The sequence below is a fragment of the Oncorhynchus masou genome, chromosome 14 (genome assembly GCF_036934945.1).
Source record: "Oncorhynchus masou masou isolate Uvic2021 chromosome 14, UVic_Omas_1.1, whole genome shotgun sequence".
In the NCBI taxonomy this organism is placed as follows: domain Eukaryota; kingdom Metazoa; phylum Chordata; class Actinopteri; order Salmoniformes; family Salmonidae; genus Oncorhynchus; species Oncorhynchus masou.
Window position 1 is genome coordinate 5,661,932 of NC_088225.1, and position 27,500 is coordinate 5,689,431.

Genomic DNA, 27,500 nt, shown 5'->3' on the forward strand with positions numbered 1-27,500 from the left:
AATTTGAGGCAACGCACAGTGTTATACAGAGCCATGATCACATGGAGCTCCCATCTCAAATAACTTAAGCAAACAGCAACATTATCTTGAAGAAACAAATAAAACAAGAAGCCTCTACCCGAGCGGACCTAGCTGTAACGTCTACGGTCATGTTTTTAAATGTATGTCAATTGTAAAGTATTTTTGTCTGTAATGTCTTTTTCGTTATGTGTCGGACCCCATGAAGACGAGCAGCTGACATCGGTTAATGGGGATCCTAAATTGAATCTAAAAAAGCTGTGGGAGAGAGGAGACAGGAGCCTGTAGGTTGGACAGGGCTTAGTTTACACAGCTACTGAGTCAAACACAGCCAAGGATAATCTACTGTGACTGCCAACAAATCCACTCCACAGTCTTAATCAATTCCCGAGACAACCTCCTTCACAACACACACGCAAGCATGAGCAATCATACACACAGACACACGTATGCATGCATCCACACACACAGACACACATATGCATGCATGCACACACACACAGACACACGTATGCATGCACACACACACACACACACACACACACACACACACACACACACACACACACACACACACACACACACACACACACACACACACACACACACACACACACACACACACACACACACACACACACACACACACACACACACCAGAAGTGAGGGAGCGAGATGATTACCTAGCCCCACTTAATCGCAACTGTCCTCATAGGATTACGTGTAATCACAGAAATGTCACGTTAAAATTGCAAGAACTAGCAAGGTTTCTGCCGCCCTGGGTCGCCTGTTTTTCTACTGTCTGTGTGTGTGTGTCTACGTGATCTACACACATGCATGAGATAATCTCACATAAATGGCATAAAAAAAACAGTCACATGCTTAAATAAACTCTGCATGTTAGAACACACACACACACACACACACACACACACACACACACACACACACACACACACACACACACACACACACACACACACACAACAGTATTGAAAAAAGCCTATATGCTTTGGATAAAAGGCATTCCTTATCAGCTTGCTCATAAGGGAGCTGGGATAAAAGGCATTTACTCCAATGAAAGAAGCAGCTTTACTACGCCTTCAGATTGGAGTATAGAGAGAGAGGAGTGGGGAGAGAGAGAGAGAGAGATACAGCCAGACAGAGAGAAAGATGGATGGAGTGTTGATAGAGGAACTGATGGATGGGAGTGGCTCTTATCTGGCACAGAATGTGTGTGTGTCCCTGTGTTGAGGATGTGTGTAGCACACATAGAAAATTGGTATGTGTAAAGTGTGTAAAGTATGTGTAGGTGTGTGATTGTTTAGAGTGCACATGAGGTGATACAGTGTGTGTGTGTGTGTGTGTGTGTGTGTGTGTGTGTGTGTGTGTGTGTGTGTGTGTGTGTGTGTGTGTGTGTGTGTGTGTGTGTGTGTGTGTGTGTACACATGTCTGCCAGTGTCCATGCTAACAGCTGGCCCTGTCTGCATAGTGAGTTGGCTGGCACATTTCTGCAGCAGGCAGGCAGACAGCAGCGCTGGGCTGGACTGGGAGGCTGGGAGCCGCACTAGGCGCTAGGATAACCCACTTCAAAGAGCACCATTGTCACACGCTAATGTGCAGAATGGCAGCCAGCGCTGCAGAAATCAGCATACACAGAGACTGGATATTTCCTCTGAGGCCCTCAGAGAGAGTGGGAGGGGGAGCATAGTCACAGGGAAAAGGGGTTCTGAGGGGGCTGCAGGACCTCCTGAAAATTAGGGAGAAAGAAATATATATATATATTGAAAAAGATATATACATTCGGGTTTTTTTCTCACAAAAGTAATGCATGTAATAGTCCTGTATTAGTGGACCGATATAGCCATCTGCAGCACGGGCAAAAATATTTGTCCAGGCCCTCTCACCCCTGTCATCTAAAAATAAAATCTCAGCACGCCCACCCCAAACTACTTCCCACGGCTATGAGGGGCAGAGAGGGAGAGAGACACAGAGTGGCTTGGAGATAGGAGATGTTGGAGATAGAGGGGAAGGAATGCAGGGTGAAAATGAGAGACAGAAAGAAAAAGAGGAGAGAGAGACAGGTAGTTTGAAAAGGAAGATACATAAAGAGTGTTGAGAGTGAGGGACTGGTTGCTCAGGAACTATAACAGAATTCCAACAGTCGTCTCCATTTCGTCATTAGGCTTTTTCAATGCCATTGAGTCACCCAGGCTCTCCAGACCTGAGAGGTATAGAATGAAGGTGGAGAAACCCCTCAAGGAAAGACACATGCCTCAGCCTTACAGTGGCTGATGTAGGCTGTTTCTATTGCTATTTATACAGCTAAATAATAACAAAGGAGAAATGCGGATCACAATGAGAGCCTACTGTACATCCACACGGTTCTCCTCTCTTCTCTACAGTACACCCTTTATTTGTTTCCCATCTGCACGATTTTCTCAACACGTTATTTAGAAGAGGTCTGCGGGGCGGCAGTGTAGCCTAGTGGTTAGAGCGTTGGACTAGTAACCGGAAGGTTGCGAGTTCAAACCCCCGAGCTGACAAGGTACAAATCTGTCGTTCTGCCCCTGAACAGGCAGTTAACCCACTGTTCCCAGGCCGTCATTGAAAATAAGAATTTGTTCTTAACTGACCTGCCTGGTTAAATAAAGGTAAAATAAAAAAATAAAAAATGAAGAGGTCCAGATGGAACTGGCCTGCTGGGATGACAACAACGCCCGAAGGGCAGCAACATTACGATGGCCATCCGTTTGGATAACCTCCTCTGGAAACCTTGGCATTTCCATCACTTCTCTCCCTCCTTTGGCAAGTGAACCAATGGAGGTAGGAGTCCCTCGCCTTCCTGCGGCGGAAAGACGCAGATGGATACAGCTGGGGCTCCGTCTGTACTGTGGCCAGGGAGGGCACAAGCGCCAGCGGTGTCCGTTACTTCAGAATCCGGGATCCACTAGAGCAGAGGGACAGTCACGTGATGTTACATCCCCTAGATCAGGAGTGAGTATTCCATCTACTGCTCTTCCTGTTAGACCCTTTCTAGTACCATCACTCTGGCTGACTGTCCCTCATACCCTGTGTCTACAGCTTTAGTGGATTCCGGCACCGCAGGGAACTTTATGGATCAAACCCTTGCCTCCTCTAGGATCCGGAACCGTCACACACATCACCCAACCACTCACCCTCACCGTGGAGCCCAATCACCAGGAAAACATCCCCTTCATCACCAGTGCACCAGTTCACAGGATCATCCTCGGCCTCCCTTGGCTTCAGCGCCATAACCCCACCATCTCATGGTCGAGGATGCCAGAAGACCTGATTTCCTGTCCCCTGTGGTTCCACACCTGTCCCCTGTGGTTCCTGGAGGAATTTCAGGATCGTCCCTGTATCGATTACCGTGGACTCAATGACCACGAAGTATCGGTACCCTCTCCTGCTGGTGCCGTCTGCCATCAAGCAGCTCCGCTGGGCCCGGTTCTTCACCAAACTGGACCTGTGGAGTGCCTACAATCTCATTCGCATCCGGGTGGGGATGAGTGGAAGACGGCGTTCAGCATGACGTCTGGTCACTATGAGTACACGGTTATTCCCTTTGGCTTAGCCAATGCTCCGTCAGTGTTCCAGGCATTCGTCAACGAGGTGTTCAGGGACATGCTTGGATGTCAGGTGATTGTGTACATCCATGACATCCTGATCTTCTCAACCACGTTCGTGCAGTCCTGGAACGCCTCTTGGCTAACCACCTATTCGTCAAGGCAGAGAAGTGCCAATTCCACTAGAGTGCAGTCTCCTTCTTGGGCTACCAAATCAACCCGCAGGGAGTGAGGATAGAGGACAAGAAGATAGATGCGGTAAGGTCATGGCCTGTCCCAACCACCAAGGGGTTACAATGGTTTTTGGGATTTGCCAACTTTTACCGCCGCTTCATCAGGAGATTCAGCACCGTAGCCACCACCCTCACTTCGCTCCTCAAGTGTGGGCCTCGTAGGTTGGTTTGGTCTCCAGCAGCCAACGAGGCCTTTCATCTCCTCAAGGGGTGTTTCACCTCCACCCCCTTGCTAAATCACCCAGATACCATGCTGCCTTTTGTGGTTGAGGTAGACGCATCAGAGGTGGGTGTCGGGGCAGTTTTGTCACAAGGACACGGGGACCCATTGAAATGGTATGCTTGTGCTTTTTTCCACAAAAAACTGTCCCCCACAGGAATTACGACGTCGCCGATCGGGGGCTCTTGGCGCTGAAGTTGGCATTAGAGGTGTAGAGACTGGCTGGAGGGTCTCAACGAACCATTCATCATTCTCACCGGCCATCGGAACCTTGAGTACATACGGACAGTGAGGAGACTGAATCCATGCCACGCCATTATGTGCACCTGTGAATCATTACGATTCACATCTGGACTCAATTAACTTCCTCATTTCCTCCCCTTTATGTCAATTTCCCATATCTGGTGTTTTCCTTGTGTATCGGTGTTATGCCTCATGTTAGTGTTGTGTTCTTGGTTTTGTTTTACTTTATTAAAACGTTTCACTTGCACCTGCTTTTGACTCACCCCCCCCCATCATTAGTGTGCATATGTGTCAGAGGATGTTTCCAGGCTAACACATTTGGTTCCTTGTAAGTTATGGGAACATACGTTGTTTTGTTTCCCATTGGTTCTGGGAAACGAAGCCATAGGTTTTCTGACTGGTAAAACTGCATTTAAAGAAAATATATTCTGAGAATGGAAGTGAAATTTTGGACTGTTCTGGGAACACAAATGTTAAGTTGCAGGGAGGATTTGAGAATGTTTTCTTGGAGGTTTGTTCATCGTTCTGAGAACAGATAGCATGAGTATTATTGAATTACCTTCAAATAACCTAACACAGTTAGCTTAGGTTAACTGTTTTGAACTACAAGCACAAATTCATTTGCTTAGGCATTAATCATGCAAACTCTTTTATTATATGAACCAATGATTGTCTGTTCTCAAAGGAAACAAGCACTCATTAAGATCAGGTGTGTGGGCATGGCAAGAATTTTGTTCATGCTGAACATTACGAAACGGAATCTATATGTTTTAAATAACGTTCTTTGAACTTGAATGTTTTGTGGTTTTTATGGAAAGTTTTCGTAATGTTTTGACAACATGACTTTAAATAGAACCATAACGAAACCTGCAGAAAACATTACTGAAGTACTGACATTTTCTCACAACATTTTCTTAATGTCCTCTGAACGTTCTGACATGACTTTAAATAGAACCACGAGAACCTGAGAACGTTACGCTGAAGTCCAAAAACTTTTCCAACAGAATAACGTTTTCGAAATGTTCTCTGAACAATACTTCAAATAAAACCACGAGGAAACACGCAGAAAAAAAGTTATCCTGGAGTACTGAAACTCCCGAATAAGAACTATATGGTTCTCAGAACGTTATGTGCTAGCTGGATATCCTGGCACCATTCCCAGAACATTGTGGAAAGGTTGTATGCAAAATAACCATAGGACAACCATGCTCTCACCAAGCTCTAAGAAGCATATGGTTATCAGAACATTATGCGCTAGCTGGGTAGTGTGTGTGTGGGTAGAGGACCAGGGCAAAGCATTTAATTCACTGCAGGTCTAATTAATCCAGTGTGCAGTGGGCTGTTAAATAAATCCTCCTGAGATTACAGAGCCAGTACAGTACAGGCAGGCTGAGGTGAGCAGCCAAACGGCTAACAAAGCAAACAGATCCACCAGTGGTTGCGTCCCAAAACGGCACCATATTCCCTATGTAGTGGACTACTTTTGACCAGGGACCATTAGGCTCTGGCCAAAAGTAGTGCACTATATCGGGAATAGGATGCAATTTGGGACATATCCAGTGTGTCTATGCGTACTGGTGGCTCCCATCCTTTACACACGCAGCACTCTATTTTGTGAAGTGGACCCTGGAGTATTCCAGATCAGTGCCTGAGAGAGAACCACATTCTTGTGATGGATGCCCTCCCAGGTTTTGATGGTAAAATCAATTATGTTTGTTGTTTTGCGAGCCACAACCCATTCTTTAAGGGTCGGGGAAGTTAGACTGCCTGGTGTGATGACCAGGAAACACATTGGAAGAGGATGAATGAGAAATACGCCTTCCTTCTTTCACCTCTTTTTAAATCTCCCTTACCATCTCTCTCTCTCTCTCTCTCTCTCTCTCTCTCTCGCTCTCTCTCTCTCTCCTGTCCTTATTTCTCCTCTTCTCTTGGCTTGTGTCTGTTGTTAAGGTCTGTCCTCTCTGTTCCTCCTCTAACTAAAGGTCTCAAAGTCAAGTGGAGGACGAGTCCCCCTCTTCACTTTAAAAGAGCAAGCTGCCTCCAGGAGACAGCAGATGGCAATAGGTTGTGCACACACAGACACACACTAAGGCATATAACGGAAACGAAAATGTACATGCCACAGACACACACACACACAAGCTGACAGCGCAAATGAAAACGTAGCCTATATGCACGACACACACACAGTAATAGGCTGAGTTGTTTATCACTTTTAGCCTTGGAGAATAAGGGGCTAAAGTGGACTGGCTTTGCTGTTCAGCATCCAGCAGTGTTGTTCCAGGGAACATTTTTTATGTTGTCAGATCCCCTGCTGGGCCCCCCATATGCCTCCCATAAGCCCCCCCCCCCCCAGCCCCTAACACACAGTCATCATCACGTCACTTCAGCAGGCAGGCCAATCAAGCCCCCACTGCCACTTCACTGTAATGACTGTCACTCCCCGCAGTGGACCCGGGCCAGAGAGGCTGACACACACACACACACACACACACACACACACACACACAAACACACACACACACAAACACACACACAAACACACACACAGATGTATGACACACTAAACAACACTAAGAAACACTCAATTAGAAGAGGAAATTAGAGAGAGAACATGGCCTGGCTTTAAAGCCCCTGCAGGGCCAGGTAGACACATATCATTAGTTGACAGAACTATACAATCCGTTAAGCCCACCACCATCCCCCCAGATCCATCAAAGCATAGGAAAACATCACCAAGCATGCATCTCTGCTGGGACTAACAAGGTAAGTAACTCTGTGTCATGTTAGGAGGGATGACAGAGATGCAGCCAGGCAGTAGATACAGAGAGATAGAGAGCAGCACCTGGACCTGGGGGCTCTAACTGGATAAAGGGGTTGGAAATCAGCTTCTACCCAGCTCACCCCCTGTCCATACACAACCATGAGGCATACAGAGCAGGGCAAGGCACCTGGGGTGAGGGATGTAGGATAGCCAGGTTTATGTGTGTGTGTGTGTGTGTGTGTGTGTGTGAGAGAGAGATAAAGTGTGTGTGTGTGTGTGTGTGCATGTGTGTGCTTTGGTTGGTTCTTCTATCCTTGTGGGGACCTAAAATCCCCAAATGTCTCAACAACAAGGATAGTAAATCAAGGACAATTCTCCCTCGTGGCGACATTTCCCACATCCCCATGAGGACAAAGGCTACTTTAAGCTTGGGGTTTAGGGTTAGGGTTAGGGTTACAATTAGGATTACAATTAGGGTTAGGGTTCGAATTAGGGTAAGGGTAAGGTTAGGGCTTAGAATTAGGGTTTAGAATTAGGGTTAAGGTTAGGATTATGGTAAGGGTTAGGGAAAATATAATTTGAAAGGAAATGTCCCCAAGAGGATAGAAGAACATAGTGTGTGTGTGTGCGTGTGTGCGTGTGTGTGTGTGTAGGAGGGTTGGGAGATCAGGAGGTGGAATAGCATCGGGGGTGAGGTAGGATGTTTCCTGTATATTTTGTCTCTCTGTGTGCATAGTGTGCATAGTGTGCTGGCCCTACATGGCAGGTGGAGCTGGGTTAAGTCACAAAGAGCAGGAGAGCTGCCACTGCCAAGGCAACCATGAGGGATGGGGAGGAGATGGGAGGTCCAGAAAATACATCCATCACGCCCGTCTCTGCCTCTGTCCGGGAGCAGCAAAGTAAATGTCCACGGCTGCCTTACTACACACACACACACACACACACACACACACACACACACACACACACACACACACACACACACACACACACACACACACACACATATACACACACACACACACACACACACAAACACAGTCTCAAAGACATAGACACACAGACATACATGCAACAAATACCACGTCACATACCCTGTCATGTTAGTATGTGAAGTATGACGATGTGAGAGCTCGGAGAGGGAAGTTTGTGAGAAGTGAACTATGGCATTCAGACAAACTTGTTTCTTTTTCTTCAGTCCAACAACACAGCCTTTTTAATTAGATCCACTGATTTACACCATGAACACCTGGGGACATCAAACAACCATGCAATTACCCAACGCTACAGACAGACTGGCCTTCCACACCGCCTGCCTGGGAACAGAACAGAATGGCCTCAATACAGCAGAATGGACTGGACTATGGAACACAAGTAGCCCATGCCTGGAAGTGTCCATAGATCGTATCACTGTCTATAGCCATGATTGTGTAAAGCACAAGGCTTTTAAATGCACTTATGAATGCACGAACTGTAAGTCATAAGAGTGTCTGCTAAATGACTCAAATGTAAATGTAAAATGTGTGTACTGTGGATTGCAATAACACTGAAAATTAATGGATTAACCTCGACACCGGTGCCCCCGCACATTAACTCTGTACCGGTACCCCCTGTATATATCCCTGCTATTGTAATTTACTGCTGCTCTTTAATTATTTGTTAGTCTTATCTCTTACTTTTTTGTTGGTATTTTCTTAAAACTGCATTGTTGGTTAAGGGTTTGTAAGTAAGCATTTATACCTTCCTTCCTTCCTTCCTTCCTACCCACCCACCCACCCACCCACCCATCCATCCACCCATCCAGAGGGTAACCCTACCCCCCTGTAATTACCCCTAGCCTAGCCCAGGTCTGGGCCCCTGTTACCACAGATTAAGCCTGTCCTTTCAGCTCCCTCCTGTCTCCCTGATCCCACAGATAAGAGCAGCCGAGGAGAAGAAAGGAAAGAGTCTCCTCCCAAAGGCACAGACAGGCAGGGCTATAATCAGACCTTCTGCAGCCTGGGGGTAAGGTGGGAGAACAGGTAAGGGGTGGAGTGAGGGTCAGTTGTTAGAGGCAAGGTCTCCCCCCCTCCCCCTCCAGCCACACAGTGACAGTCAGACCACAAACCTTTCCCCACTCACACAATACCATGGTGATGTCATTGGACATTCAGTTCCACAAGGAACTGTGTGTGTGTGTGTGTGTGTGTGTGTGTGTGTGTGTGTGTGTGTGTGTGTGTGTGTGTGTGTGAGATCCCGCTGTCCCCCACCAAACTGTGTCTGAAAAGTGCCTGTGTTTTTATGCACCACAGTCTGATGGATGATTTCAGTTTGACTTGACCGATGCTCGTGGTGAGGGTCTAGGTGAGAACAGAACAGTAAAATAGACCTCCTAAATACTCCACCATACTTCTCATTGGCAGCTTTGTGCCTCACATGCATCGTTCTCCCCTGTAGGCCTGCCAGGAAGACATTACGAACAGGAATAAAGACCTGGAGAAATGCTAATGGAAACCATTTGCACGACTCATCAGTGTTTTTTACCGAAGCCATTTTAAGAGCTAGCTCTGGGATCTGAGAGCACCCCGCAATCTCAGTTAAAGGCTTATCCATCATCCCTGAAGGGGGCCCTGTGTGTGTGTGTGTGTGTGGTTCTCTCTCTCCCTCTCCCTCTCCCTCTCCCTCTCCCTCTCCCTCAGTTGGAAAGATGGGCTCCATGCCTGATATATGCAGAGACAGAGTTGATGTCATATAGGATACATCCATTCCAGTAGTGACTCTGGCAGGGGAGTAACATGGCAGCAGAGCAGTGTTAGGTTAGTGTAGTCTCGGCCATGCAGTACATATGTCTGTCTTCTCTCTCACACCCCTCTCAACCACACTACCAATACACAGACTGCCTTGACGTTGTCATGGGTTGCAGGATCATCTATAGAGCAAACGGCAAAGTCCTCCATTTCAGAGTGGACTGATAGGGTCATACATCTTGTTTCAGTTTCTCAGAGGCAACTGTGTTTAGAGGACAGGTGGATCCTATGTATAGAGGACAGGTGGTTCCTATGTATAGAGGGCAGGTGGTTCCTATGTATAGAGGGCAGGTGGTTCCTATGTATAGAGGACAGGTGGTTCCTATGTATAGAGGGCAGGTGGTTCCCATGTATAGAGGGCAGGTGGTTCCTATGTATAGAGGGCATGAGGTTCCTATGTATAGAGGGCAGGTGGTTCCTATGTTTAGAGGGCAGGTGGCTCCTATGTATAGAGGACAGGTGGTTCCTATGTATAGAGGACAGGTGGTTCCTATGTATAGAGGACAGGTGGCTCCTATGTATAGAGGACAGGTGGTTCCTATGTATAGAGGGCAGGTGGCTCCTATGTATAGAGGGCAGGTGGTTCCTATGTTTAGAGGACAGGTGGCTCCTATGTATAAAGGGCAGGTGGTTCCTATGTATAGAGGGCAGGTGGTTCCTATGTATAGAGGACAGGTGGTTCCTATGTTTAGAGGGCAGGTGTCTCCTATGTATAGAGGACAGGTGGTTCCTATGTATAGAGGACAGGTGGCTCCTATGTATAGAGGGCAGGTGGCTCCTATCTATAGAGGGCAGGTGGTTCCTATGTATAGAGGACAGGTGGCTCCTATGTATAGAGGGCAGGTGGCTCCTATGTATAGAGGACAGGTGGTTCCTATGTATAGAGGGCAGGTGGTTCCTATGTATAGAGGGCAGGTGGTTCCTATGTATAGAGGACAGGTGGTTCCTATGTATAGAGGGCAGGTGGTTCCTATGTATAGAGGGCATGTGGTTCGTATATATAGAGGGCAGGTGGTTCCTATCTATAGAGGGCAGGTGGTTCCTATGTATAGAGGGCAGGTGGCTCCTATGTATAGAGGGCAGGTGGCTCCTATGTATAGAGGGCAGGTGGTTCCTATGTATAGAGGGCAGGTGGTTCCTACGTATAGAGGGCAGGTGGTTCCTACGTATAGAGGGCAGGTGGTTCCTACGTATAGAGGGCAGGTGGCTCCTACGTATAGAGGGCAGGTGGCTCCTACGTATAGAGGGCAGGTGGCTCCTACGTATAGAGGACAGGTGGTTCCTACGTATAGAGGACAGGTGGTTCCTATGTATAGAGGACAGGTGGTTCCTATGTATAGAGGGCAGGTGGTTCCTATGTATAGAGGACAGGTTGTTCCTATGTATAGAGGGCAGGTGGCTCCTATGTATAGAGGGCAGGTGGTTCATATGTATAGAGGGCAGGTGGTTCCTATGTATAGAGGGCAGGTGGTTCCTATGTATAGAGGACAGGTGGTTCCTATGTATAGAGGACAGGTGGTTCCTATGTATAGAGGACAGGTGGTTCCTATGTATAGAGGGCAGGTGGTTCCTATGTATGGAGGGCAGGTGGTTCCTATGTATAGAGGGCAGGTGGTTCCTATGTATAGAGGGCAGGTGGTTCCTATCTATAGAGGGCAGGTGGTTCCTATCTATAGAGGGCAGGTGGCTCCTATGTATAGAGGGCAGGTGGTTCCTATGTATAGAGGGCAGGTGGTTCCTACGTATATTAGGTGCAGGTGGTTCCTACGTATAGAGGGCAGGTGGTTCCTACGTATAGAGGGCAGGTGGTTCCTACGTATAGAGGGCAGGTGGCTCCTACGTATAGAGGGCAGGTGGTTCCTACGTATAGAGGGCAGGTGGCTCCTACGTATAGATGGCAGGTGGTTCCTACGTATAGAGGGCAGGTGGTTCCTACGTATAGAGGACAGGTGGTTCCTATGTATAGAGGACAGGTGGTTCCTATGTATAGAGGGCAGGTGGTTCCTATGTATAGAGGGCAGGTGGTTCATATCTATAGAGGACAGGTGGTTCCTATGTATAGAGGGCAGGTGGCTCCTATGTATAGAGGGCAGGTGGTTCCTATGTACAGAGGGCAGGTGGTTCCTATGTATAGAGGACAGGTTGTTCCTATGTATAGAGGGCAGGTGGCTCCTATGTATAGAGGGCAGGTGGCTCCTATGTATAGAGGACAGGTGGTTCCTATGTATAGAGGGCAGGTGGTTCCTATGTATAGAGGACAGGTTGTTCCTATGTATAGAGGGCAGGTGGTTCCTATGTATAGAGGACAGGTGGTTCCAATGTATAGAGGGCAGGTGGTTCCTATGTATAGAGGGCAGGTGGTTCCTATCTATAGAGGACAGGTGGTTCCTATGTATAGAGGGCAGGTGGCTCCTATGTATAGAGGACAGGTGGTTCCTATGTATAGAGGACAGGTGGTTCCTATGTATAGAGGGCAGGTGGTTCCTATGTATAGAGGGCAGGTGGTTCCTATGTATAGAGGGCAGGTGGTTCCTATGTATAGAGGACAGGTGGTTCCTATGTATTGAGGACAGGTGGTTCCTATGTATAGAGGACAGGTGGATCCTATGTATAGAGGGCAGGTGGTTCCTATGTATAGAGGACAGGTGGTTCCTATGTATAGAGGGCAGGTGGTTCCTATGTATAGAGGACAGGTGGTTCCTATGTATAGAGGACAGGTGGTTCCTATGTATAGAGGGCAGGTGGTTCCTATGTATAGAGGGCAGGTGGCTCCTATGTATAGAGGGCAGGTGGTTCCTATGTATAGAGGGCAGGTGGCTCCTATGTATAGAGGGCAGGTGGTTCCTATGTATAGAGGGCAGGTGGTTCCTATGTATAGAGGGCAGGTGGTTCCTATGTATAGAGGGCAGGTGGTTCCTATGTATAGAGGACAGGTGGTTCCTATGTATAGAGGGCAGGTGGTTCCTATGTATAGAGGGCAGGTGGTTCTTATGTATAGAGGGCAGGTGGCTCCTATGTATAGAGGACAGGTGGTTCCTATGTATAGAGGGCAGGTGGTTCCTATGTATAGAGGGCAGGTGGTTCCTATGTATAGAGGGCAGGTGGTTCCTATGTATAGAGGGCAGGTGGTTCCTATGTATAGAGGGCAGGTGGTTCCTATGTATAGAGGACAGGTGGTTCCTATGTATTGAGGACAGGTGGTTCCTATGTATAGAGGACAGGTTGTTCCTATGTATAGAGGGCAGGTGGTTCCTATGTATAGAGGACAGGTGGTTCCTATGTATAGAGGGCAGGTGGTTCCTATGTATAGAGGACAGGTGGTTCCTATGTATAGAGGGCAGGTGGTTCCTATGTATAGAGGGCAGGTGGTTCCTATGTATAGAGGACAGGTGGTTCCTATGTATAGAGGACAGGTGGTTCCTATGTATAGAGAGCAGGTGGTTCCTATGTATAGAGGACAGGTTGTTCCTATGTATAGAGGGCAGGTGGTTCCTATGTATAGAGGACAGGTGGTTCCTATGTATAGAGGGCAGGTGGTTCCTATGTATAGAGGACAGGTGGTTCCTATGTATAGAGGGCAGGTGGTTCCTATGTATAGAGGGCAGGTGGTTCCTATGCATAGAGGGCAGGTGGTTCCTATGTATAGAGGGCAGGTGGTTCCTATGTATAGAGGGCAGGTGGTTCATATCTATAGAGGACAGGTGGTTCCTATGTATAGAGGGCAGGTGGCTCCTATGTATAGAGGACAGGTGGTTCCTATGTATAGAGGACAGGTGGTTCCTATGTATAGAGGGCAGGTGGTTCCTATGTATAGAGGGCAGGTGGTTCCTATGTATAGAGGGCAGGTGGTTCCTATGTATAGAGGACAGGTGGTTCATATCTATAGAGGGCAGGTGGTTCCTATGTATAGAGGACAGGTGGTTCCTATGTATAGAGGGCAGGTGGTTCCTATGTATAGAGGACAGGTGGTTCCTATGTATAGAGGGCAGGTGGTTCCTATGTATAGAGGGCAGGTGGTTCCTATGTATAGAGGGCAGGTGGTTCCTATTTATAGAGGGCAGGTGGTTCCTATGTATAGAGGGCAGGTGGTTCCTATGTATTGAGGACAGGTGGTTCCTATGTATAGAGGACAGGTGGCTCCTATGTATAGAGGGCAGGTGGCTCCTATGTATAGAGGACAGGTGGTTCCTATGTATAGAGGGCAGGTGGTTCCTATGTATAGAGGGCAGGTGGCTCCTAATTATAGAGGGCAGGTGGTTCCTATGTATAGAGGGCAGGTGGTTCCTATGTATAGAGGACAGGTGGTTCCTATGTATGGAGGACTGGTGGTTCCTATGTATAGAGGGCAGGTGGTTCCTATGTATAGAGGGCAGGTGGTTCCTATGTATAGAGGGCAGGTGGCTCCTATGTATAGAGGGCAGGTGGTTCCTATGTAGAGGACAGGTGGTTCCTATGTATAGAGGACAGGTGGTTCCTATGTATAGAGGGCAGGTGGTTCCTATGTATAGAGGGCAGGTGGCTCCTATGTATAGAGGGCAGGTGGTTCCTATGTATAGAGGACAGGTGGTTCCTATGTTTACAGGGCAGGTGTCTCCTATGTATAGAGGACAGGTGGTTCCTATGTATAGAGGACAGGTGGCTCCTATGTATAGAGGGCAGGTGGCTCCTATCTATAGAGGGCAGGTGGTTCCTATGTATAGAGGGCAGGTGGTTCATATCTATAGAGGACAGGTGGTTCCTATGTATAGAGGGCAGGTGGTTCCTATGTATAGAGGGCAGGTGGTTCCTATGTATAGAGGGCAGGTGGTTCCTATGTATAGAGGGCAGGTGGTTCCTATGTATAGAGGGCAGGTGGTTCCTATGTATAGAGGACAGGTGGCTCCTATGTATAGAGGGCAGGTGGTTCCTATGTATAGAGGGCAGGTGGTTCCTATTTATAGAGGGCAGGTGGTTCCTATGTATAGAGGGCAGGTGGTTCCTATGTATTGAGGACAGGTGGTTCCTATGTATAGAGGACAGGTGGCTCCTATGTATAGAGGGCAGGTGGCTCCTATGTATAGAGGACAGGTGGTTCCTATGTATAGAGGGCAGGTGGTTCCTATGTATAGAGGGCAGGTGGCTCCTAATTATAGAGGGCAGGTGGTTCCTATGTATAGAGGGCAGGTGGTTCCTATGTATAGAGGACAGGTGGTTCCTATGTATAGAGGGCAGGTGGTTCCTATGTATAGAGGGCAGGTGGTTCCTATGTATAGAGGGCAGGTGGTTCCTATTTATAGAGGGCAGGTGGTTCCTATGTATAGAGGGCAGGTGGTTCCTATGTATTGAGGACAGGTGGTTCCTATGTATAGAGGACAGGTGGCTCCTATGTATAGAGGGCAGGTGGCTCCTATGTATAGAGGACAGGTGGTTCCTATGTATAGAGGGCAGGTGGTTCCTATGTATAGAGGGCAGGTGGCTCCTAATTATAGAGGGCAGGTGGTTCCTATGTATAGAGGGCAGGTGGTTCCTATGTATAGAGGACAGGTGGTTCCTATGTATGGAGGACTGGTGGTTCCTATGTATAGAGGGCAGGTGGTTCCTATGTATAGAGGGCAGGTGGTTCCTATGTATAGAGGGCAGGTGGCTCCTATGTATAGAGGGCAGGTGGTTCCTATGTAGAGGACAGGTGGTTCCTATGTATAGAGGACAGGTGGTTCCTATGTATAGAGGGCAGGTGGTTCCTATGTATAGAGGGCAGGTGGCTCCTATGTATAGAGGGCAGGTGGTTCCTATGTATAGAGGACAGGTGGTTCCTATGTTTACAGGGCAGGTGTCTCCTATGTATAGAGGACAGGTGGTTCCTATGTATAGAGGACAGGTGGCTCCTATGTATAGAGGGCAGGTGGCTCCTATCTATAGAGGGCAGGTGGTTCCTATGTATAGAGGGCAGGTGGTTCATATCTATAGAGGACAGGTGGTTCCTATGTATAGAGGGCAGGTGGTTCCTATGTATAGAGGGCAGGTGGTTCCTATGTATAGAGGGCAGGTGGTTCCTATGTATAGAGGGCAGGTGGTTCCTATGTATAGAGGGCAGGTGGTTCCTATGTATAGAGGACAGGTGGCTCCTATGTATAGAGGGCAGGTGGCTCCTATGTATAGAGGACAGGTGGTTCCTATGTATAGAGGGCAGGTGGTTCCTATGTATAGAGGGCAGGTGGTTCCTATGTATAGAGGGCAGGTGGCTCCTATGTATAGAGGGCAGGTGGTTCCTATGTATAGAGGGCAGGTGGCTCCTATGTATAGAGGGCAGGTGGTTCCTATGTATAGAGGGCAGGTGGTTCCTATGTATAGAGGACAGGTGGTTCCTATGTATAGAGGGCAGGTGGTTCCTATGTATAGAGGACAGGTGGTTCCTATGTATAGAGGGAAGGTGGTTCCTATGTATAGAGGGCAGGTGGTTCCTATGTATAGAGGGCAGGTGGTTCCTATTTATAGAGGGCAGGTGGTTCCTATGTATAGAGGGCAGGTGGTTCCTATGTATTGAGGACAGGTGGTTCCTATGTATAGAGGACAGGTGGCTCCTATGTATAGAGGGCAGGTGGCTCCTATGTATAGAGGACAGGTGGTTCCTATGTATAGAGGGCAGGTGGTTCCTATGTATAGAGGGCAGGTGGCTCCTAATTATAGAGGGCAGGTGGTTCCTATGTATAGAGGGCAGGTGGTTCCTATGTATAGAGGACAGGTGGTTCCTATGTATGGAGGACTGGTGGTTCCTATGTATAGAGGGCAGGTGGTTCCTATGTATAGAGGGCAGGTGGTTCCTATGTATAGAGGGCAGGTGGCTCCTATGTATAGAGGGCAGGTGGTTCCTATGTAGAGGACAGGTGGTTCCTATGTATAGAGGACAGGTGGTTCCTATGTATAGAGGGCAGGTGGTTCCTATGTATAGAGGGCAGGTGGCTCCTATGTATAGAGGGCAGGTGGTTCCTATGTATAGAGGACAGGTGGTTCCTATGTTTACAGGGCAGGTGTCTCCTATGTATAGAGGACAGGTGGTTCCTATGTATAGAGGACAGGTGGCTCCTATGTATAGAGGGCAGGTGGCTCCTATCTATAGAGGGCAGGTGGTTCCTATGTATAGAGGGCAGGTGGTTCATATCTATAGAGGACAGGTGGTTCCTATGTATAGAGGGCAGGTGGTTCCTATGTATAGAGGGCAGGTGGTTCCTATGTATAGAGGGCAGGTGGTTCCTATGTATAGAGGGCAGGTGGTTCCTATGTATAGAGGGCAGGTGGTTCCTATGTATAGAGGACAGGTGGCTCCTATGTATAGAGGGCAGGTGGTTCCTATGTATAGAGGGCAGGTGGTTCCTATTTATAGAGGGCAGGTGGTTCCTATGTATAGAGGGCAGGTGGTTCCTATGTATTGAGGACAGGTGGTTCCTATGTATAGAGGACAGGTGGCTCCTATGTATAGAGGGCAGGTGGCTCCTATGTATAGAGGACAGGTGGTTCCTATGTATAGAGGGCAGGTGGTTCCTATGTATAGAGGGCAGGTGGCTCCTAATTATAGAGGGCAGGTGGTTCCTATGTATAGAGGGCAGGTGGTTCCTATGTATAGAGGACAGGTGGTTCCTATGTATAGAGGGCAGGTGGTTCCTATGTATAGAGGGCAGGTGGTTCCTATGTATAGAGGGCAGGTGGTTCCTATTTATAGAGGGCAGGTGGTTCCTATGTATAGAGGGCAGGTGGTTCCTATGTATTGAGGACAGGTGGTTCCTATGTATAGAGGACAGGTGGCTCCTATGTATAGAGGGCAGGTGGCTCCTATGTATAGAGGACAGGTGGTTCCTATGTATAGAGGGCAGGTGGTTCCTATGTATAGAGGGCAGGTGGCTCCTAATTATAGAGGGCAGGTGGTTCCTATGTATAGAGGGCAGGTGGTTCCTATGTATAGAGGACAGGTGGTTCCTATGTATGGAGGACTGGTGGTTCCTATGTATAGAGGGCAGGTGGTTCCTATGTATAGAGGGCAGGTGGTTCCTATGTATAGAGGGCAGGTGGCTCCTATGTATAGAGGGCAGGTGGTTCCTATGTAGAGGACAGGTGGTTCCTATGTATAGAGGACAGGTGGTTCCTATGTATAGAGGGCAGGTGGTTCCTATGTATAGAGGGCAGGTGGCTCCTATGTATAGAGGGCAGGTGGTTCCTATGTATAGAGGACAGGTGGTTCCTATGTTTACAGGGCAGGTGTCTCCTATGTATAGAGGACAGGTGGTTCCTATGTATAGAGGACAGGTGGCTCCTATGTATAGAGGGCAGGTGGCTCCTATCTATAGAGGGCAGGTGGTTCCTATGTATAGAGGGCAGGTGGTTCATATCTATAGAGGACAGGTGGTTCCTATGTATAGAGGGCAGGTGGTTCCTATGTATAGAGGGCAGGTGGTTCCTATGTATAGAGGGCAGGTGGTTCCTATGTATAGAGGGCAGGTGGTTCCTATGTATAGAGGGCAGGTGGTTCCTATGTATAGAGGACAGGTGGCTCCTATGTATAGAGGGCAGGTGGCTCCTATGTATAGAGGACAGGTGGTTCCTATGTATAGAGGGCAGGTGGTTCCTATGTATAGAGGGCAGGTGGTTCCTATGTATAGAGGACAGGTGGTTCCTATGTATAGAGGGCAGGTGGTTCCTATGTATAGAGGGCATGTGGTTCGTATATATAGAGGGCAGGTGGTTCCTATCTATAGAGGGCAGGTGGTTCCTATGTATAGAGGGCAGGTGGCTCCTATGTATAGAGGGCAGGTGGCTCCTATGTATAGAGGGCAGGTGGTTCCTATGTATAGAGGGCAGGTGGTTCCTATGTATAGAGGACAGGTGGCTCCTATGTATAGAGGGCAGGTGGCTCCTATGTATAGAGGACAGGTGGTTCCTATGTATAGAGGACAGGTGGTTCCTATGTATAGAGGGCAGGTGGTTCCTATGTATAGAGGGCAGGTGGCTCCTATGTATAGAGGGCAGGTGGTTCCTATGTATAGAGGGCAGGTGGCTCCTATGTATAGAGGGCAGGTGGTTCCTATGTATAGAGGGCAGGTGGTTCCTATGTATAGAGGGCAGGTGGTTCCTATGTATAGAGGGCAGGTGGTTCCTATGTATAGAGGACAGGTGGTTCCTATGTATAGAGGGCAGGTGGTTCCTATGTATAGAGGACAGGTGGTTCCAATGTATAGAGGGCAGGTGGTTCCTATGTATAGAGGGCAGGTGGTTCCTATCTATAGAGGACAGGTGGTTCCTATGTATAGAGGGCAGGTGGTTCCTATGTATAGAGGGCAGGTGGTTCCTATGTATAGAGGACAGGTGGTTCCTATGTATTGAGGACAGGTGGTTCCTATGTATAGAGGGCAGGTGGTTCCTATGTATAGAGGGCAGGTGGTTCCTATCTATAGAGGACAGGTGGTTCCTATGTATAGAGGGCAGGTGGCTCCTATGTATAGAGGACAGGTGGTTCCTATGTATAGAGGACAGGTGGTTCCTATGTATAGAGGGCAGGTGGTTCCTATGTATAGAGGGCAGGTGGTTCCTATGTATAGAGGGCAGGTGGTTCCTATGTATAGAGGACAGGTGGTTCCTATGTATTGAGGACAGGTGGTTCCTATGTATAGAGGACAGGTGGATCCTATGTATAGAGGGCAGGTGGTTCCTATGTATAGAGGACAGGTGGTTCCTATGTATAGAGGGCAGGTGGTTCCTATGTATAGAGGACAGGTGGTTCCTATGTATAGAGGACAGGTGGTTCCTATGTATAGAGGGCAGGTGGTTCCTATGTATAGAGGGCAGGTGGCTCCTATGTATAGAGGGCAGGTGGTTCCTATGTATAGAGGGCAGGTGGCTCCTATGTATAGAGGGCAGGTGGTTCCTATGTATAGAGGGCAGGTGGTTCCTATGTATAGAGGGCAGGTGGTTCCTATGTATAGAGGGCAGGTGGTTCCTATGTATAGAGGACAGGTGGTTCCTATGTATAGAGGGCAGGTGGTTCCTATGTATAGAGGGCAGGTGGTTCTTATGTATAGAGGGCAGGTGGCTCCTATGTATAGAGGACAGGTGGTTCCTATGTATAGAGGGCAGGTGGTTCCTATGTATAGAGGGCAGGTGGTTCCTATGTATAGAGGGCAGGTGGTTCCTATGTATAGAGGGCAGGTGGTTCCTATGTATAGAGGGCAGGTGGTTCCTATGTATAGAGGACAGGTGGTTCCTATGTATTGAGGACAGGTGGTTCCTATGTATAGAGGACAGGTTGTTCCTATGTATAGAGGGCAGGTGGTTCCTATGTATAGAGGACAGGTGGTTCCTATGTATAGAGGGCAGGTGGTTCCTATGTATAGAGGACAGGTGGTTCCTATGTATAGAGGGCAGGTGGTTCCTATGTATAGAGGGCAGGTGGTTCCTATGTATAGAGGACAGGTGGTTCCTATGTATAGAGGACAGGTGGTTCCTATGTATAGAGGGCAGGTGGTTCCTATGTATAGAGGACAGGTTGTTCCTATGTATAGAGGGCAGGTGGTTCCTATGTATAGAGGACAGGTGGTTCCTATGTATAGAGGGCAGGTGGTTCCTATGTATAGAGGACAGGTGGTTCCTATGTATAGAGGGCAGGTGGTTCCTATGTATAGAGGGCAGGTGGTTCCTATGCATAGAGGGCAGGTGGTTCCTATGTATAGAGGGCAGGTGGTTCCTATGTATAGAGGGCAGGTGGTTCATATCTATAGAGGACAGGTGGTTCCTATGTATAGAGGGCAGGTGGCTCCTATGTATAGAGGACAGGTGGTTCCTATGTATAGAGGACAGGTGGTTCCTATGTATAGAGGGCAGGTGGTTCCTATGTATAGAGGGCAGGTGGTTCCTATGTATAGAGGGCAGGTGGTTCCTATGTATAGAGGACAGGTGGTTCATATCTATAGAGGGCAGGTGGTTCCTATGTATAGAGGACAGGTGGTTCCTATGTATAGAGGACAGGTGGTTCCTATGTATAGAGGGCAGGTGGTTCCTATGTATAGAGGGCAGGTGGTTCCTATGTATAGAGGGCAGGTGGTTCCTATGTATAGAGGGCAGGTGGTTCCTATGTATAGAGGGCAGGTGGTTCCTATGTATTGAGGACAGGTGGTTCCTATGTATAGAGGACAGGTGGCTCCTATGTATAGAGGGCAGGTGGCTCCTATGTATAGAGGACAGGTGGTTCCTATGTATAGAGGGCAGGTGGTTCCTATGTATAGAGGGCAGGTGGCTCCTAATTATAGAGGGCAGGTGGTTCCTATGTATAGAGGGCAGGTGGTTCCTATGTATAGAGGACAGGTGGTTCCTATGTATGGAGGACTGGTGGTTCCTATGTATAGAGGGCAGGTGGTTCCTATGTATAGAGGGCAGGTGGTTCCTATGTATAGAGGGCAGGTGGCTCCTATGTATAGAGGGCAGGTGGTTCCTATGTAGAGGACAGGTGGTTCCTATGTATAGAGGACAGGTGGTTCCTATGTATAGAGGGCAGGTGGTTCCTATGTATTATGGGCAGGTGGCTCCTATGTATAGAGGGCAGGTGGTTCCTATGTATAGAGGACAGGTGGTTCCTATGTATAGAGGGCAGGTGGTTCCTATGTATAGAGGGCAGGTGGTTCCTATGTATAGAGGACAGGTGGTTCCTATGTATAGAGGACAGGTGGTTCCTATGTATAGAGGGCAGGTGGTTCCTATGTATAGAGGACAGGTGGTTCCTATGTATAGAGGACAGGTGGGTCCTATGTATAGAGGCTAGGTGGTTCCTATGTATAGAGGGCAGGTGGTTCCTATGTATAGAGGACAGGTGGTTCCTATGTATGGAGGACAGGTGGTTCCTATGTATAGAGGGCAGGTGGTTCCTATGTATAGAGGGCAGGTGGTTCCTATGTATAGAGGACAGGTGGTTCCTATGTATAGAGGACAGGTGGTTCCTATGTATAGAGGGCAGGTGGTTCCTATGTATAGAGGACAGGTGGTTCCTATGTATAGAGGACAGGTGGTTCCTATGTATAGAGGGCAGGTGGTTCCTATGTATTATGGGCAGGTGGCTCCTATGTATAGAGGGCAGGTGGTTCCTATGTATAGAGGACAGGTGGTTCCTATGTATAGAGGGCAGGTGGTTCCTATGTATAGAGGGCAGGTGGTTCCTATGTATAGAGGACAGGTGGTTCCTATGTATAGAGGACAGGTGGTTCCTATGTATAGAGGGCAGGTGGTTCCTATGTATAGAGGACAGGTGGTTCCTATGTATAGAGGACAGGTGGGTCCTATGTATAGAGGCTAGGTGGTTCCTATGTATAGAGGGCAGGTGGTTCCTATGTATAGAGGACAGGTGGTTCCTATGTATGGAGGACAGGTGGTTCCTATGTATAGAGGGCAGGTGGTTCCTATGTATAGAGGGCAGGTGGTTCCTATGTATAGAGGGCAGGTGGTTCCTATGTATATTAGGTGCAGGTGGTTCCTATGTATAGAGGGCAGGTGGTTCCTATGTATATTAGGTGCAGGTGGTTCCTATGTATAGAGGGCAGGCCATGGCTGATCTATAATAGGAATTAATGATTTTGCTTAATGGTGTGATTTAACCCATAATGCAAATTGACCAGTGTGTGTTGATCAATAAATTCCTGTCTATTGAGTAGCCTCTGTCTTTCTCAAAGGAACAATCCTCAATCCTATGCAGACAATCGATAGATATGTACTAAATCTATATCTTAAATTACAAAACGTAAGATGTCCATGAATTACTATTGACAATATAAACGACATTGATTAACCTATTGCAATAGCCTATACCACAGAAAGTCTATTGTGAACCATGATTCGTCGAGACCCCCCCCCCCCCCCCATCATTGAAGAAGCAGAATCCCGGAGAGGACCGCGTTTTAACAAGGCAATCATTCACTTTCAGATTTCGTTTCTAAGGTCTAACATGAATAATGACGTTATTATAGTTAACCAACAAGGAGCCGCGTAGCTTTTCAAATGCATTAGAGGAGCGGTTTCTGTAAATATTTAATTCAAGTTTTCACAGGTCTGACACCAATAGCCTACGCACCCGTCAAGTTGAGGAGAGATCAAATCAAGCTCAACATCAAAACAGCAGATACATTCATATTTGTTGAATATAAAGTTTGGCATACACTGGATTCGTCCTTGAAGATAAATCACATGAGAAATGTTCAAATATAAATATATCATCATTTCAAAAAAGGGGATTCATTCTGCGGTAGCCTAAGATTTTGTCCCGAAAATGACCGGTAGCCTACTTTCGACAGCATGTAATATCTTATTAAAGAAAACTTACATTTTAACTGTTAATAGAAGGAATACATATTTGCAGGCTTGTGCGTAATCTTCGGGTAGCTGCGGTATCCTACACTTCCAATGGTCTGGCAAGACAAATACTCCACTTGTGTATTTCAGAAGAATAAATAAACAAAGAAATGCCGTAGGCTACAATTACCACCCAACACTGCACATTAATCTGCGTCTGAATGTGACTGTCCCTCATTCATATTTGAGAATTCAACTGCGCACTGGTCTTTCCGCTAGTGCGCACAACTTACAAAGCTATATTTCTATAAAACGTTGTCATATTTTATATCAAATTCACATATGTTTAAAAGGGCTAAACCGACCAGTGCTTGAGTCATGTGTTCTAGGCGCCCGACCGTGTGCTACACGTCTCCAGAAATGAAAGAACGGACAGCGGACCCTCGAAACCACATCAGCGCGGTTTCTGAATACAAGGTAAAATGCTCCAGACGTACCGATCAGCATCGTGCGTCCAGGACCGAATAGACTTCGCTCCAGCTCGGTGTTTCACAGCGCGTAAATATTACGCGGTATCCCCAGAAAATAAGTGCATGCAACGACGCACAAGTATCATATGCCCCGCTCCGGGAGTTTAAACAAACACAACTAAAAGAAGCGACTGCTATATATTCTGTCCTATTTCCAAGTCTCTGTCGCTCTCTCTTTGCAATCCTTTTCTTCCTCGGGGACAAATCCCAACAGATCCCAACTACTGCAACTCAGAAGAATAATACACATGCTCCTCAATTAAACCCCATATTGATCTGCTGCTCTGCGTGGCCCGAAGGAGGCGAGGGAAGGGGAATGGAGAGATGAGAGGTTGCTTCCCTCTCCTCTCTCTCTCGCTCGCTCGCTCTCTATTTCTTGCTCAGCTGGACGACGTTAAACCTGAGCGGACAGCGCAGACGGGAAAAATAAGCTGGTGTTATTTTAACAGTCCTCATAGCGCATATTGTCTCTAAGAGAACGGTTCCGTGATAACGGCTACAAGAGTAATGTCACTCTCCCAGATGGAGGGAGGAGCCAGGTCAAGGTGATAATTGATATGCATCAATCACACATTTACAGCCACACCAGACATCCCATTGAGTGGCTCAGCGGTGAAAAATACAATAAGGGAGCACTATTTGGAATAGGTTGACTACTCCACCCCTGTGTCGTCCAACACTTCATGGGTACCTGGGTTGAACCCTGACACTTAAATTGATGGACAAAGGTCACCCTAATGGAATTTGAGTCTTGTCACCCAGCAGCATAGTGACAAGGCCCTGCTTGGTTACAGAGAAAAATAGAGAGATAGAGAGAGGAGGAGAGAGGAAGAGATAGAGAGAGGAGGAGAGAGGAAGAGAAAGAGAGTGAGAGCACGAGAGAAAGAGAGTGAGAAAGAGAGAAGAGGGAGATGGACACACACACACACACACACACACACACACACACACACACACACACACACACACACACACACACACACACACACACACACGGATAAGTGAGGAGTGATTCTGCTTCCAGCCAGCCAGCAGCAGCTAGTATAAAACTAGACTGACTGACTGTACAAAGAGAGAGAGGCAGCAGAGGACTTTTAAAGCTATTAAAGATACGCTTTGAGGGAAACTGGCTGCTCTGTGTGTGTGTGTGTGTGTGTGTGTGTGTGTGTGTGTGTGTGTGTGTGTGTGTGTGTGTGTGTGTGTGTGTGTAAGGGGGGTATTTCTGTGAGGTTTTAGAAGGAGTGAATGACATGCAATGTGTATGTGTGCTTGTATAAAAAAAGAGCATGCAAGTGTGTGTGTGTAATGTGTGTATGTGTATGTCATTGCAGCAGTGTGTGTGTAATGTCTGTCATTGCAGCAGTGTGTGTGTAATGTGTGTATGTCACTGCAGCTGTGAGTGTGCCTGATCTGAGTGACAGTTGCTCATATTCATCTGTCGCTTCTCTCTCTTTTTGGTGTCTTTCTTCTTTTGCCTTAGCGCAATGTTGTGGAGCCTGCCAGCGCTGAGTGTGTGTGTCTCTCTGTGTGTTCAACTGTACATGGAATGAATTTGTGTGTTTGTGTGTGACAGAGTGAGCTAGAAACCAAGTGTCTGTGTGTTTGTGCGGTGTGAGTGTGTTTAAACTTCATGTGTGTGTGTGTGTGTGTGTTCCTCTAAAGGCAGGAGAGGAGAGCAGGCTGAAAAGCCTTGGTGTCGTGCTAAGCTCTACTGGAGCCTGGCCAAAGCACATCTCCCAGAGTGCTATCAGGAACTTAATTACTCCATTAAATCGCTCCCTTGCTTTCCCTCTACCCCTTCCTCCATCTCTCCCTCTCTCTGCTCATCTCCCTCCTTCCATCTTTCCTCGTTCTGCTCTCTCTCTCCCCCAATCGGTGTCTCCATCTAATCTCTGACTTCCCTTATCTCTACCTCTATCGTGTTGCTCTTCCCACTCTTTTGTCTATCTCCCTCCTTCTCTCTGTACTCTTGTGGCGGTGTGAGGCGGGCAGGCAGACTGGCGCTGAGTTGAAGATGTTATTGGTGTGAACTGAGAGAGGGTGATGGTGAAGTGTGCTAGGAGCAGATAGACTATACGGGATACACACAGAACGTCAGAAGCCACGGGAGGAGTTTGGAATCAAGTGCATTTCCTCCACAGACTCTGGTGTTAGAGAAGAGTCTCCTCCGTCCCTCAGCTGCCCAGCAGAGGTTCCAGGGACGAGCACGGCTAGCCAAGGTGTCCTTGAGTGTAGTGTATAAACCACAGTAGCCATGGACCCCCAGTTCTCATGGCAGACTGTGGGTATGAAGGGCAGCTCTACCAGCCGACGAGTCCTGCCAACCACAAGCCAACCACTGTGCCAACCATATAGCCACACAGGCATGAGAGAGGCAGGGCTAATGAGAGAGGCTAGCTCTCTGCTTTCGATTCCGAAGCCATGACACAGCCCAATGCCCTTCAGCATGATATAGAGAACATTATGAAATTAACTGCTCGTAAGATCAGTGTCTTCTTCGCAGAGGAGTGCTGTTCAGTCAGAATGTGAGTCAAGGCATATTGACTACTCTACACAAGCAGCCAGAAACAGGCGTCAGATTGTGTTGGTCCAACCACTAAACGCGACAACATCCACAACAAGACTCACCCGGGACAGAGTCGAGTTCGTCTAACCCAGGCACGATGAAACTCCACAGGGCATTATGGTTCTCTGTGACATCTCGAGAGGCCACCATGGTGGAGTTGTGTTTGGGCTCCTCTTGACTATGATGGGCAAATGAGTTCCAACCGCGATTGTTTGATATCGTAGGGGGAGTATAGTAGTGATGGTAATGGTGTTGATAATAATATGGCTATATGGGTGGAGCGCGGTGCCCGGCGGAGCCCGGCGGAGCCAGGTATCTCTATGGTGATGAGGATTGGGCCCTGGAGAGAGGAGAAGGTCAAGCTGTCACATTCCACTCCAGTGAAATTACATCCTCTTGTAGCCCTCCACTCCGCTGCTGGGCCGCTGATAACTGGCTGGCCTCAGAGTGCGTGTGCGTGAGTGATTGTGTATGTAGGGTAGAGCAGCACACACGGGACCAGGGACGAGGAGGAGGACGGTGCAGGCGAGCACAGTCGCGGGCGGACGGGCATTAATTAACATGCAGGATCTGTATGGTGGCATGCTGTCAGAGACAGGGTGGTGTAGTGGGCAGAAGTGGCGGGGGAGGCGGAAGAGGTGGGCACAGTGGGACTGTGCGACAGGGAGGGCAGGAGACACAAGGCGGGAGGGGGAAGATGTCTGGAATACTGAGAAATGTGTCACCTGGGAGATTGAGCTCTGCCATGCATTGAGATAGATAGTAATTCTCTATGACATTTGAACAAGCTCTTACATGACGAATGACTGGAGTCCTTTTAGTGCAGGCTTCCTCATACCGTGTCAGCGTAATACAACTAGCAATCAGAGAGAAGAATGCAAGCACACTGTTGCATTTGGATGAAGACATAGTCAAATCCAGAAACTTCTAATCCATTTATATACATTAGCTACATATACACAGCTATACACATCATCAACAAAGTGCACCAAACTGCTACAGACACACATACTGTTAACTGGCAAACACAAACACAGTCTGTTGAGTGAGTCTTTATGTGGTTCCCCTTCTGTCTCTCTCCAGCATGCAGACAGCAGTGATCAATACATGTCTAGGTGTGACTGTCTTTTAATGTTGCCCTTTACTGTCCAATCAGTCCCAGGCAGGGGGCAGCGAGAAATCACACTGCTGGTTCGATTGGTGTGTGTGTTTTAAACTGCCACAAATGCGTACTTCTCTGGACTGATGGGTGTG

The 27,500-nt window shown here is 47.9% G+C and overlaps 1 protein-coding gene across 1 annotated transcript in view; it reads right to left on the bottom strand.

The window, feature by feature from the left end:
* The window catches only part of LOC135554034 (zinc finger protein 385C-like), a 136,618-nt gene that overhangs the window by 65,554 nt on the left and 43,564 nt on the right, over positions 1-27,500 (bottom strand). The window lies entirely within an intron of this gene.